At 47.1% G+C, this 13,554-nt stretch overlaps 1 protein-coding gene across 5 annotated transcripts in view; it reads left to right on the top strand.

Annotated features, from left to right (window-relative positions):
- Positions 1 to 11,231, top strand: part of TBC1D7 (TBC1 domain family member 7) — a 36,161-nt gene extending 24,930 nt beyond the window's left edge. For 3 of the 5 annotated variants that reach the window (XM_046006535.1, XM_046006536.1, XM_046006532.1), the window contains 3 exons: positions 58 to 130; positions 1,079 to 1,123; positions 7,362 to 7,429. The gene's annotated coding sequence lies outside the window, so the exon portion shown is untranslated. Of the gene's footprint in view, positions 1 to 57; positions 131 to 1,078; positions 1,124 to 7,361; positions 7,430 to 11,090 lie in introns of those variants that run through there. The other 2 variants (XM_046006533.1, XM_046006534.1) reach the window with 2 other exon arrangements.
- The last annotated feature ends 2,323 nt before the right edge of the window (positions 11,232 to 13,554 follow it).

Raw genomic sequence — 13,554 nt, 5'->3', positions numbered from 1 at the left:
CTTTTTTTTTTTTTTTAGCTCATTCTTTCATTCATTCATTCATTCATTTTTTTACAGTGCGTTCATAAACATGATGGAAAAGCTCCAGATCTGCTCTGCTAGGAGCTACTGGGAGCCCAGGAAGGTTGAGGTGTGTGTGGCTTCTGCCTCGTAACAGATGGAATGGACGGATGGCGTGCGCACAGGCTTGTGGAGGTGTGTCTGAGGTTACTTCAGCAAGTGGGTCAGGGTTCATTAGAATGAAGTGCTTTTTTTTTGTTAATGGAGAGTTTGCCTGAAAATCATGGGGCCAGCCTCAAACCACATGATGTGGAGGAAGAGCCTTGAGGGCCTCCATCCTCTCTCGCTGTGAGTATGAGGCGTAGGCCCGCCCTGTCTTGAATTAAGAATCCTCCCTTGGCTCTGACCTGTTCCCTGTTGTGTAGTCATCACTTCCTCCCTGTGGGGATTTATTTTTTTTCTCCCTAAGAGGGAAGACTCAGAAGGGAAGTCCGTGAGGGTGAGGAGGGTAAAAATAGAGCATATATGCCTGGACGAGTCTCTTGCTCAGAGTGACAGCCTCTGCTGGTGCTGTGAGATTTCAGGCAGGACACGGGTCCCGACTTCTGCAGCCGGGGGCAGCCTTTGGGAGGGGTGGGCTGTGTGGCTGGCTCTGCGGTTTGCATCTGCCTGTGGTCACACAGGATCAGCAGCTCTTGTTTCGGCTGGATGTTCTGGGTTTGGAAGGGCCGGAGGACACTTCTCCCTGCCTTGACAAGAGAGGGGACTGTGGGAATTTTTGCAGCAGGAGCTGGTGGCATTCTCTCTGGTGGATGAAACAAAGAGCTGTTTCTCCTTTAGACTCTGTGCCAAATGAAACTGCTTGCCGTTCTTGGCACGGGCCACACCTCTCTAGGTCAGCTGGTGCTTACCCAGCGTTGGCGCCAGTTTGGGAGGGCGGAGAGGATGAAGGAAGAAGGGTGATGAGAACAGGAGGAAGCTAGGAATTTTCCTGGAGGACCACAGGGTGGGGTGGGGGCGCCATCCTTTTTACTGCTTTCCTCAGTGGTTCCTCCCTGTCTTCTCTGGTTTCTTTCAGCCTTGCGTCGTGGGGTTAAAAAGTAAGCGGACAGTTAGTTGCCAGGTAAGGTGACAGTTCCTCACCTCACTCCTGGGAGCTGGTTTGCCTGTAGGGCAATCACAGGGGGAAGCTGGAGAAAGTCATCCAAGAAGAGTATTGGAAAAATCCTTCCAGAAACTTGTCCTGACTGAGCAGAACTCCAAACAGAATATCACAGTGGGTGCTTGGTGTTCAGACCTCAAGATCACAACCTGCAACGTAGGCACGACTGTGTTGTTTACCAAGAACTTGTGCACACACTCACCAGGGACCGCACACACACCAGCCTCTGCCCGTCCTGTCCCTAGAGTTAGCAAGAGCCGCCTGCCCTTTGTAGTTCTAGCGTCTCTCTTCTCCCACCTCTGCCTGCCCTCTGCACTAATGCCCTGGAGGTTTGTGAAGGAGGCGGCAAGGAAGAGGAGAGCTTTGGACAGTTCACTTCCGCCTGTGAGAAGGCTGCGCTCACTGCCATGGCCAGCCTCTGTCCCCCGCCTCCCATTTCTCCCCTTCCTTTCAGTTGGGTTCATTCGCTCTGTTAGTCATTCTCAGTGAGTCGTGAAATCAGTCTGAACACTCCTAATTACCAGCTACTGAGCTTAGTTGCTGAGCAAGTCCTATGGCGGCTGCCCTCTTCGAGCTTGTAATCATGTGGGGAAGACAAATACTAAATTTAACAAGTCTGTATTGTGTTCTCTTGGTCTTAAAGAGTACCTCTTAGCTCCCCTGAGCTGCCCCACAGAGGACGAGGTAACGTGGGTTGGCCCGTGAGCTTCAGAGCTGGGTTAGGATTACTCTGACACGTGGGGTTCTTGTTCCCTTAGTGGAGGAGGACTGGGCTGCCAGGGAGGGGCCTGAGCTTTTGCCCCACTCACTAGTTCTGTGACCCTGGGGGGCTCCCTCGGTTTGCATTTGCTTCCCTACCGTCAGACAGTGGTGATTCTGTTACATGCCTTACCCTGCTGTGTGCTCGCGAATGGGAAAGTGGTCTAAGGAATCTGGAGTTCTGTGTAATATTGAATATTTTTGATAGCATCATTCACAGGGACGCAGCCAGGCACTGCCTGTTCGAATCACATAGCACTGCAGGGCCTAACTCTGCTCTTCCCGGACTGGGAGGATGAAAGGATGTTCTCCTGCCCCTCAGCCCCTGTCCTGTTGCAGGCACCACTCATTTTGTGTTAGTTGTTTGGAAGGTTCTTGTTAGAGCTAGTCTTGGACTTGTACTAAACTTTCCATGTGGTTTTCCTCTAAACTGCAAGCCTCTTGAGGCCTCTGTCTTGTTCCCTTTCCCTGACCCCCAGCTTATCTGGTACAGCTCACTCCTCGTGCATGTTTTCTCCCCCAAACCATGCCAGCCTGCCCTTCTGTGGACTTGTGCTCATCTTTGCCAGGAATGTCCTCTCCCCGCCGCAGGACTCTGTCTCTGAAGTTCAGCTCAAGCAGCCCCTCCTCCAGGAAACTCTCCTGGCTATCTGCCTCTTTCCTGTTGCCTCAGGCTTGTTTCCTTCCTGGTACTCTATGTTCTTTTCACCACATTTAATACGTTGGTTGAGGCCCGTGATCTCCTTGAGGGTAGAGATCGTGTCTCACTCTCTTTTCCTTGTCCCTCAGAAGCCAAAGCACATCCCAGCCGGCTTGGTCCCACCGATATGAATTGGAGTACATGAATGCCCACCTCAGTGTTAAGACTTCTGTGGTGACATGTAATGGAATCATCTGGAGCTAGCTTGCTTAGAGAAGACCTTTATTCTAGGGTACAGGGTGAGGCTCAGGACCCAGCAGGTTGAGGGCTGGCTAGATCTGGGACGGGACTAAAGAGCCTGTGGGCTCTTAGACGCCTCTCTTTAACCTATGCCGTACGTCTCTTGTGTTCTCTCTCTCTCTCTGCTGTCCAGATTGCTCTGGCAGAAGATGCCTTACTCTAAGACCCTAGGCTGCTTTGTCGTGGGTGCAGCCTCCGGAGACAGTTTCTTGGTTCCAGTTTGTCAGACTGTGAGAAAGAGGCTGTGGACCCGCTGGGCTCTGGCGCTGTCCAGTCATCGTTAGCCGTGGGAATGGAGGGCTCACGTGGCCATGTCGGGCTGGTGAGGAGGGACGTTGTTACGGGGTCTGCTCTGAACTGAGAGGCCACTCTGAAAAGCTTTCCACTCCATTTAGCAAATCTGTTAGCTGGATATGTACCCTGCAAAGGTGCCAACAGGGGCACCAGGCGCCTCCTGCCTTGAACGAAGTCTGAGTGGCTTTTCCTTCAGCCCTCATTTCTGGCTTCTGTCAAGCAGTGGAAGGGTGGAACAGCCAGTCCTTTCAGATGGGGCGGGCAGAGCGGGAATAACCCACTGGGAGCTTTGGCAAACCCTCTCTTCTTTGGCTAGGTGCTTGTGAACATTATCAAGTCTAATTTATTCTGGAACTCTGCAGAAAATCAGCTTCACCCAGCTCTTTCCCCTAACCTGAGGCAAGTGGGAGGGCTGGGTGAGGAGTGGCGGGCAGCAGCCGTGTTTATCTGCCTCTGACTGCTTGGGAGGGTGTCTGGTCCCCCCGGCGTGTCCTGCAATCTGGGTCTCTAGACAGAGCTGGGCCGCGGCCAGACGTGGCGGCAGTTGGGTGAAGCTACATAACATTAGTGGGGGCATGTGGCCGCTAGGGCCGACTGATTTCGAGATCACAGGGCAGGCACATCTAGCCCTGAGGAATGTGGGAGCTGGATGAGAGCTAGCAAGCCGTCTGGTTCCACACTCCCCTCCCCAGCACGCAGGTCAGGGAGGTGAGGGGTCCAGGGCTCCAGGGGCTATACGTGGTCGCCGCAGAGAACCAAGCAGCCTCCTGGCTGGAGTGTACTTCCCCACACTACTGCCTCGTCCTCCAACCCCGCCCCGTCCGTTCTCCCATGCTTCAGGTCCCTTCATTTGGATACAACGTTGTCCACCTGTCCCCCTGTTGATGCTTTGTGGTTGGGTAGGGTGGCCCTCTGTCCTCATCCGTGACATGAGAAGCACGCGGGCGGCCGTAACCACCTTCCAGAACCGGCAGGATTAGGTGCAGGAAGATCCGTGCCGGGCGCAGACTGAGGTCTCAGTAAACGTTACATGTTATTGTGTCACCGGTGATAACAGTTTAACTGTATGCTCTTCTCAGGGAGGTGGCATTGTAATTCTCAGTCTCCTTAAAGATGAAATGTCTTAGAGGAGGCTGCTTCCCGAGATGAGGTTTTTAGGAGATTACAGACCCATTACATGTTCTTTAAATCATGTCTTTTGAACGAGGCTTCTTAAACTTTGATGTGCAAAGGAATCCACTGGTGCCTTTGTTAAAGTGCAGGTTCTGGTTTGGTTCTGGGGTAAGGGGCTGAGGTTCTTGAATTTCTCATGTGCCCCCCAGTGCTGCCAATGTTTCTGGTGCTTGGGGACCTCAGTTTGAGTAGCAAGGATTTAGGGAACATAGATTTCACCTAGTACAGGGCTTAACCCTGACTGCCAAAGAAATGCAAAGTCATTAGGTAGACCTTCCAGGAAAGGTATTTATTTAAAGAGAATTTGCTCAGTGGGTAGGTAAACTTTCCTCTTAACTCGTGTCTGGAACACATACATAATGCCGGGAACTCCAGCAGCCATTTTGGAACATGAGGCAACCACAAGGATGGAAACCATGATGAGGATGGTGGGGCAGAAGAACGGAGTTGCGGCACATTTGATGATGTCACAAGCTTTTCCTTGCTTAGGTCCAGACTTCCTTTATAGAAACAAGCAGTTGTTTTGGCCACTATCTGGGTTTCCTGTTATGTGAAGGCTGCTGAATGCAGTGCTGATGCTACCAGAGTAAATGCAGTTCAGCAGCTTAGCCACAGGTTTAAATCACAGTGTCCCAAGCATCGTTCTGAGAACCTTTGTGGCATTTGCTGGTCAATGTAGGGGCAAGGGAACTGGGTTGAGAGCTAGAAGCCCGGGGTTCTCAGGTAGGCTCTGCCACTCCCTAGCTGCATGATCCTGTTCTTTTAAGCCTCAGTCTCCTTGTCTGTAAAAGAAAGTGTCCAGTGCAGTGCCGGGTGCAGAACTAATGGCAGCTGGTGTTGGGGGGATGGGTGTCAGGGTGATGGTGTGAGGACACAAAGGTCAGCCCGGCAGCAGTGACCAGTACTGATGTGAGCAGTGAGGGGCTGCAGGCTGAAGCTTAGCGGGAGGCAGGGGTGCACCATCTGGGCCTTCCTTCAGGGTTGCCCACCTGGGTGTGCCGAGGGCAACAGAGCACGGCTGCTTCTGCTGTAACCGGAAGGGGTTGGACTGAGCGCCCCGTCCCCATCAATGTTCTGCCCTTGTGACTTTGTTCAGAGGAAGGGTTGGAACCCAAACCGCTCTCTAATGTGCATTGAGAAACGTGCCTTCTTCTCTGCACCGGCTCATGAGCTCAGAGCTGGGGCCTGGGAGGTGGCTCCAGGCTCCAGCAACATCTCGACTCCTCTCATTGGTTTAATGCTGAAACCCAAATGCTGCTCTCTGGCTACTTGCCCCCAGCCGTTCGAATGGACCAGTGGCCAGCCCTCAGTGTCTGCTCTCTCCTGCTGACAGGGGTCTACAGCGAAATATTTGCAACCACAGCAGAACGGTCCATACCTTTTCTGTCCAAATCAAAGACCTTTTCTGTTTTGCTTCAAATTTCTCTCTACAACCGTCCAAACCCAAAGCCATCTCTCTCTGTCCTTGCCCCTCTTTCCCACTTGAATGACTAATGTTCTGCACCTGTACTGTTTTCACTCATGCAGAGCTGGCTGGTTCCTGGAGGGCAAAACCATGTCTTTACAATGAACTGAAACTATCAAGAGTCGAGGTTACCTCCCAGCTGGGGGTGCTGGGGGGTGGGGTAGGTGATGGGCAGAGGCCTGAAATAGGAACCTCTCTCTGCTTGGCCCCATGGGGCTCCGTTTTTTCTGACCCGCTGCTAGATGGTCTGAAAAATGCCCACATTTCCTTATTGTGGTCTGTTCCTAGATTTTCAATTTTGATATAATTAAAATAGGTTTGTCTGAGTAAACACATTACACACAGGTACGTTTCCTTGTTCAGGAAGACTAAAGGTAACCAGTACCATATGTACTTTCAAATGCTCCCCCCCACTTTTTTTTTTAAGTTTTATTTAAGTCATTTCTACACCCCACGTGGAGCTTGAACTCAGGCCTCGAGATCATGGGTCACATGCTCTACCCACTGGGCAGCCAGGCGCCCCCGTAACTGGGGTTTTGAACAGAAAAGGTCTGTGTATGTGTCAGTGGGGCAAGAGGGTATGCGGCGCACAGCGACAGCCCCAAGTTCCCTTCCTCAGAAGCAGCTGTCAACCTTCACAAGAGTGTGGGGCTGCACGTGCTTTTCTAGGAAGAAGGGAGGCCAGCGTAGGGGTTTATCTTGCGTACTTTGGGGCTGACAGAACCAAGTCAGCGAGACTGAATTGAAAACCCTGAAGCGGGGGCGCCTGGGAGGCTCAGTGGGTTAAGCCGCTGCCTTCGGCTCAGATCATGATCTTAGGGTCCTGGGATCGAGTCCCGCATCGGGCTCTCTGCTCAGTAGCGAGTCTGCTTCCCTCTCTCTCTCTGCCTGCCTCTCTGTCTACTTGTGATCTCTCTCTGTCAAATAAATAAATAAAATCTTTAAAAAAAACCAAACAAACCCTGAAGCGTTAACTGGCAGCAACAGGCTCTTGGGCCCCGGGTGGGGGGGTGTTCTGCGGTGGGGTGAGCCTGCAGGCTGCTGGGGATGACCGTAAGCATTTTAATGGTAACTGGGGAAACTGTCCCGCTTGCCCCGCAATAAGGCAGCACAGAATGCGAACAAAGCCAGCTTCCTGGCTGGTGATGGCTTTGCTGTTTTAACCACAGGGCCTTGTAGAGCTGGCATCCTGGCTGGGCTTATCCTTTTGTGGGGCTCAGGGCCGAAGGCAAAAAGCCCCAGCTTCTGCACACACACTGCCTACTGGGATGCTGGGATAAAGGCTCTTTACCTGGTTTCTATTCATGAGGGGCACTTTCTGAGATAATAGACTTTGCCAACGTGTGACAGGCTTTTTATCTGCTTAGCTGAAGAAAGTCACCCTCTTCTGGGAGGGGGGCTGTGAAATCACAGGCTTCATAAAGACACAGCCTCCCATGGACCTTGAAACCCCCCATGAACGAGGTGTCAGTGACAGCTATCCCACTCCAGGTTGGTAATTAAGGAACAGACTGAATCTTCCTCCCTCCCTTCCAGTCTGTCTGCTGTTTCTGTTTTTCTTTTTTTAGTAAAGGAACAACAATGGCAGTGATGTCACGACACAGGAGACAGAGCCTTGGAGATGGCGAGGCACGCCGGCCTGTGGGATTCCAGCTCGTATATCCTGCATTGTAACTGGTTTATCCAAGCTAGAAGAGAATCCGTTAAACTGTGCTTTCGTGGTTTATTCTTCCTGTCTTTTCTGCAAACAAATGCATTAATTCACTTCTAAAAAGGCTCTTTGCCTTCATCTGGGGTGTTGCCGCATGGAAATATGGATGATCATGGCCTTTTATACTGAAATAAGGAACATTTTAAAAAAATTAATGGCACATAGTGCACAGACCCCTCCCTTTTCCCCAATAATAGGGACTGATTGTGTGCCCACTACCGATTCAGTGTCAGGTGTGTTTTTCCTCTCGGGCTTTAAGCTCTTCTCTTCCTGCCCTCGCCACAGCCCCAGGTGGGACCCGTGCCGTGACAGCGCCTGGCTCAACGTGAGTTCCCTTGCAGGAAGTCATAAATACGGCCCGACTGGCTTGTGGTTGGTGGGTGAGGGTGCCCCTGGTGGGAGGCACACACGGGCTTGGAGAGACCTGGATGTCTTTCCTGATCCGTGGTCCTCCGTGTTAGGAGATGACATGATCGCTTAAGACAGGTGACTGGGAGAAGTGAACGGCCGCTGAGAGTCCGAGAGAGCGCGGGAGGCCGCACGGGCGTTGACCTAGCAGCAAGGTTAAGAGCGAGGCTTTAGAGCCCACCCGGTTTGGAAACCATCAGGAATGTCGTAAGGAATGAATAAAATCCTCCATGAAAATGGCGTAGCCTAGCACCAGCATGTAGTCAGTGTGTCTGGGAGCTGCGTGTGGTGGCGTCAGTGGGAACAAAGTGCCCACACGGTCTCTGTGAGACGCTGGCTACATGTCAGGTACAACTCTCTGTTCAGACTGTTTTGTGTTTTTGTGACTGCTCTGTCCTCACTAGAATCCAAGGTCCCCTAAGTGAGGCCTCCAGGAACTCCAGTCAAGGAAGCTTGAGCACACAGTCACCAAAGCCCCTTTGTTGTCCCTGAGTGATCACCGCAGCATGGCCCCATCACCAGCCAGCCTCCTGGGCTCCAGGGTCACATATGCCACAGGGGCTCGCTCTGGATTCTGCTCTGGGGCTTCCCAGCAGGAGGGTGAGGTGGGGGATGGGCCACACCAGCAACGAGGCCGGTGTGGGGGAGATTGGGATCTCACCAGTAAGGCAGGGGGGCCAGCAGACGTCAGGCAGGAGAAGGGTGCAAGCAGGTCTGTATCTGGATAGAGGACTGCGGACCGGGAGAGGTCAAGGCAAGGAGAGCGTGGCTCTGATCATCCCGGCGAGAGGTGAGGGCCTTAATTAAAGAGCAGTGGAAGAGGGTCTAGAACTAATTGGCAAGTGTTCATGATCAGCGGGAAGTGGAAAAGAGAAAGTGACTTCTGGATGATGACATTTCACTGGAAAAGGAAGGAAGGGGAGGAGCAGGTTTGGAGTAGGGCTTGAAAATATGAAAGCAAAAGTGTGGGACATACTGAATTTGTGGAGCTTGGGAGACACGCGTCAGGCATGCCTGCTAAAACATTTGGTGAGAGCTGACTGTATGCCAGGCAGTGTTCCAAGCGCCTTATCCATGTTTTACTTCATCCTCCTAAGAGCCCTATAAAATAGGCGCCTTATACTCTGGTTTCTCTTCAGATCGCATAAACCTTTCACCTTTTACTAAGATAGGTGCCTTTATTCCCATTTTACAGGTGTGAAAGCCGAGGCACAGGTAACTTGCCCAGTACAGTGTAAGTCACTTGCCTGACATACCTACGAACAGGTAGTGCCAGAATTCGACCCCCCGAGCTCCTGGGCTCCGTACCATGTTGTTGTTTTCTTCTTTCTTTCATTTTTATTGATGTACAGTCAACACACAATGTTGCATTAGTTTCAGATATACAACACAGTGACTGGAGAAGTCTGTGTGTTTTGCTGTGCTCACCACAAGTGTGGCTCCCCAACTGTCCCCACACAACACCGTTACAATGCCCCCGAGGACATTCCCTGTGGAATGCTCACGTAGTGTTGGTGGGAATGTAAAGTGGTGCAGGCGCTGTGCAAAACAGTATGGAGGCTTCTCAAAAAAAAAAAGGAACTACTGCATGATCTGGTAATTCCAGTGCAGGGTATCTCATGATCTGGTAATTCCACTGCAGGGTATCTACCCGAAGAAAATGGAAACGCTAGTTCCTCACTACGTGAGGGTTCCATTTCCTCCACGTTTTCCACCAACGCTTATTTCTTGTGTTTTTGATACTAGCCATTCTGACAAGTGTGAGGCGATACCTCATTGTGGTTTGATTTTTGGGTTCTGATGATTAATGCTGTTGAGCATTTTCTCATGTGTCTCTTAGACATTGGCTGTCTTCTTTGGAAAAATGTCTATTCAGATCGTCTGCTTAATTTTTTAAAATATTTATTTATTAGAGAATTAAGCAGGGCGAGGGAGAGAGGGATAGAGAGAATCTCAAGCAGACTCTATACTGAGTGTGGATCCTGACACGGGGCTCTATCTCAGGGCCCTAAGATCATGATCTGAGCCGAAATCAAGAGTTGGAGGCTTAACTGACAAGCCACCCAGGCACCTCTCTCTGCTTATTTTTTTTTTTTTAATTTTTTTTTTCTTTACAGATTGAGAGAGAGAGAGAGATTACAAGTAGGCAGAGCAGCAGCCAGAGAGGGGAGGAAGCAGGCTCCCTGCCAAGCAGAGAGCCCGATATGGGGCTCGATCCCAGGACCCTGAGATCATGACCTGAGCTGAAGGCAGAGGCTTAACCCACTGAGCCACCCAGGCGCCCCACTCTGCTTATTTTTTTCTAAGATTTTTTTTTTTGGAGGGGAGTGTTATGTAAGTTCTTTATATATTTTGGAGATCAACCCCTTATTGGATTTATCATTTGCTCATATCTTCTCCCATTCAGTAGGTTGCTTTCTTTTGTTGATGTTTCTTTGCACACCAAACTTTATATTTTGGTGCAGTCCCTTAAGACTTAGCTATGAAAATGTTGTTAGGCTGATGTCAGAGATAACTGCCTGTGTTTTCTTCTAGGAGTTTTATGGTTTCAGGCCTTACATTTAGGTCTTTAATCCATTTTGAGTTTATAATTATGTAGGATGTATAAGAAAGTGATCCAGTTTCATTCTTTTGCATGTAGCTGTCAACTTTTCCCACCACCATTTAACCATTTATTGAAGAGACTGCCTGTATATTCTTATGGGTTAATTGACCATTATAAGCATGGGTTTATTTCTGGCTTCTCTTTTCTCTTCCATCGATCTAGATGTGTTTTTGTGGCAATACCATACTGTTTTGAATTAATTACAGCTTTGGAGTATATATTAAAATCTGGGATTGTGATACCTCCTGTTTTGTTGTTCTTTCTCAAGATTGCTTTGGCTCTTCGGGATCTTTTGCGGTTAAATTTTAGGATTATTTTTTCTAGTTCTGGAAAAATAGTACTGGCATTTTGGTAGGGATTGTTTTGGTATATATTGTTTTGGGTAGTATGGACATTTGAACTATTGTTTTAATCCATGAGCATGGTATGTCTTCCCATTTATTTGTGTCATTTTTAGTTTCTTTCATCAGTGTTTCATAGTTTTCAGAGTACATCTCTTTGGTTAACTTTATTTATAGGTACTTTATTCTTTTTTGTAAAATTGTAAATGGAATTACTTTTTACTTATTTTAGAGAACATGAGTGAGCAGGAGCAGAGAGGCAGAGGGAGAGAGAGTATCTGGAGCAGACTTCACATTGAGCATGGAGGCTGATGCAGGGCTCAATCCCATGACCCTGAAATCATGACCTGAGCAGAAATCAAAAGTTGGACACTTAACTGAGCCACCCAGGTGCCCCAGTGGAATAGTTTTTTAAAATTTCTGCCACTTTATTATTAGTGTATAGAAAGGCAACAAATTTCTGTATATTAATTTTGTATCCTATAATTTTACTGAATTCATTTATTATTTCTAATAATTTTTAGTAGAGTCTTTAGGATTTTCTGTGTATAGTATATAATCTGCAAGTGGTGATGGTTTTATTTCTTCCTTACTAATTTGGATACTATTTATTTCTTATTACAGTGGCTTGGACTTCTAGTACTGTGTTGAATAAAAGTGGTGAAAGTGGGCATCCTTGTTCCTGATCTTAGAGGAAAAGCTTTGTTTTTCACCATTGTGTATGATGTTAGCTGTGGGTTTGTCATATATGGCCTTTATTGTATTGAAGTATGTTCTCTCTAAATGCACTTTGTTGAGAGTTTTTATCATGAATGGATGTTGAATTTTGCCAGATGCTTTTTGTGCATCAATTGAGATGATCTATCATTTTTATCCTTTCTGGTGTTAATGTGGTGTAATGTGGTGTTACTGTTGATTGACTTACAAATATTGAACCATGCTCGTATTCCCAGAATAAATCCCGCTTGATCACGGTGAATGATTTTTCCATGTATTGTGGAGTGTGGTTTGTTAATATTTTGTTTAGGATTTTTACATCTATGTTCATCAGGGAAATTGACCTATAGTTTTGTTTTTTAAAGTGTCTTTTGTTTTGGTACCAGGGTGATGCTGGCCTTGTAGAATGTATATGGAAGCTTTCCTTCCTCTTCTGCTTTTTTTTTTTTTTTTCCCTCTCCATTTTTAAGTAGGCTCCATGCCCAACATGGAGCCCAACAAGGGGCTGAACTCACGACCCTGAGATTAAGAGTCAGATACTCAACTCACTGAGTCACCCATGTGCCCCTCCTTCCTCTTCTGTCTTTTGGAATAGAGAATAAACATTCTTTAAATGTTTTGTAGAATACAGTTGTAAATCCATATGGTCCTGGACTTTTGTTTGTTTGAAGTTTTTTGATTACAGTTTAATTTTGTTACTAGTAATTGTTTTATTAAGATTTCCTATTTCTTCCTGATTTGGTTTTGGAAGATTGTATAATTCTAGGAATTTATCCATTTCTTCTAGTTTGTCTAGTTTGTTGGAATACCACATTTTGTAGGAGTTTCTTATAATCCTTTGTATTTGTGTAGTTCTCTTTTCATTTCTGATTTATCTGGGTCCTCTCTCTTTTTCTTGATAAGTCTGGCTAAAGATTTATCAATTTTGTTTATCTTTCCAAAGAACCAGCTCTTGATCTCCTTGATTTTTTCCTATTTTTTTAGTCTTTATTTTTGCTCTGATCTTATTTCATACCTTCCTTCCTTCTTAGTTTTGTTCTTTTTCTAGTTCCTTTAGGTGTATAGTTAGATTAAGATTTTTCTTGTTTCTTGAGGTAAGCCTATATTGCTATGAATTTCCCTTTTAGACCTTTCACTGCATCTCAAAGATCTTGAACTGTAGTTTTCATTTTCATTTGTCTCCATGTATTTTATTTCCTCTTTCATCTCTTCATTGACCCATTGGTTATTTAGTACTATGTTGTTTAGCCTTCATGTTTGTGTTTTTTTCCCAGGTTTTTTTTTTTTTTTTTTTTTTTTTTTTTTTTTTAGTAATCGATTTCTAGTTTCATACTGTTGTGGTCAGAAAAGAGGCATGATATGATGATTTCAGTCTTCTTAAATTTATTGGGACTTGTTTTGTGGTCTATATCTGATTCATCCTGGAGAATGTTCCATGTGCACTTGAAAAAAAATATGTATTCTGTTGTTTTTGGATAGAATGTTCTGTATAGGAAGTCCATCTGGTCTCATGTGTTGTTCAAAGACACCCTTCCCTTATTGATTTCTGCCCGGATGATCTATCCATTGATGTCAGTGAGGTGTTAAAGTCTTCTACTATTATTGCATTACTGTCCATTTCTTCCTTTGTGTTTGTTAATACTTGCTTTATGTATTTAGGTGCTCCAGTGTTGGGTACATAGATGTTCACAATTATTATATCACCACTTTCTGGATTGATCCTTTATCTTTATATAATGCCCTTGTCTCATTACAGCCTTTATTTTAAAGTCTGTTTTGTCTGAGGGAAGTATTGCCTGACTTCCTCCCCACTACCCTCTTCCATGTGTGTGAAATGCCTTTTTCCATCCCTTTGCTTTCAGTCTGTGTGTGTCTTTAGATCTGTTGTCTCTTGTAGGCAGCACACAGATTGGCGATTTTTCCATCTGTTCAGCCATTCTTTGTCTTGATTGGAGTATGTAGACCATTTACATTTAAAG

Source organism: Meles meles, chromosome 5 (genome assembly GCF_922984935.1).
Source record: "Meles meles chromosome 5, mMelMel3.1 paternal haplotype, whole genome shotgun sequence".
Taxonomy (NCBI): domain Eukaryota; kingdom Metazoa; phylum Chordata; class Mammalia; order Carnivora; family Mustelidae; genus Meles; species Meles meles.
The sequence above is the reverse complement of the archived record's forward strand: the minus strand, read 5'-3'. Positions and strand labels throughout refer to the sequence as shown.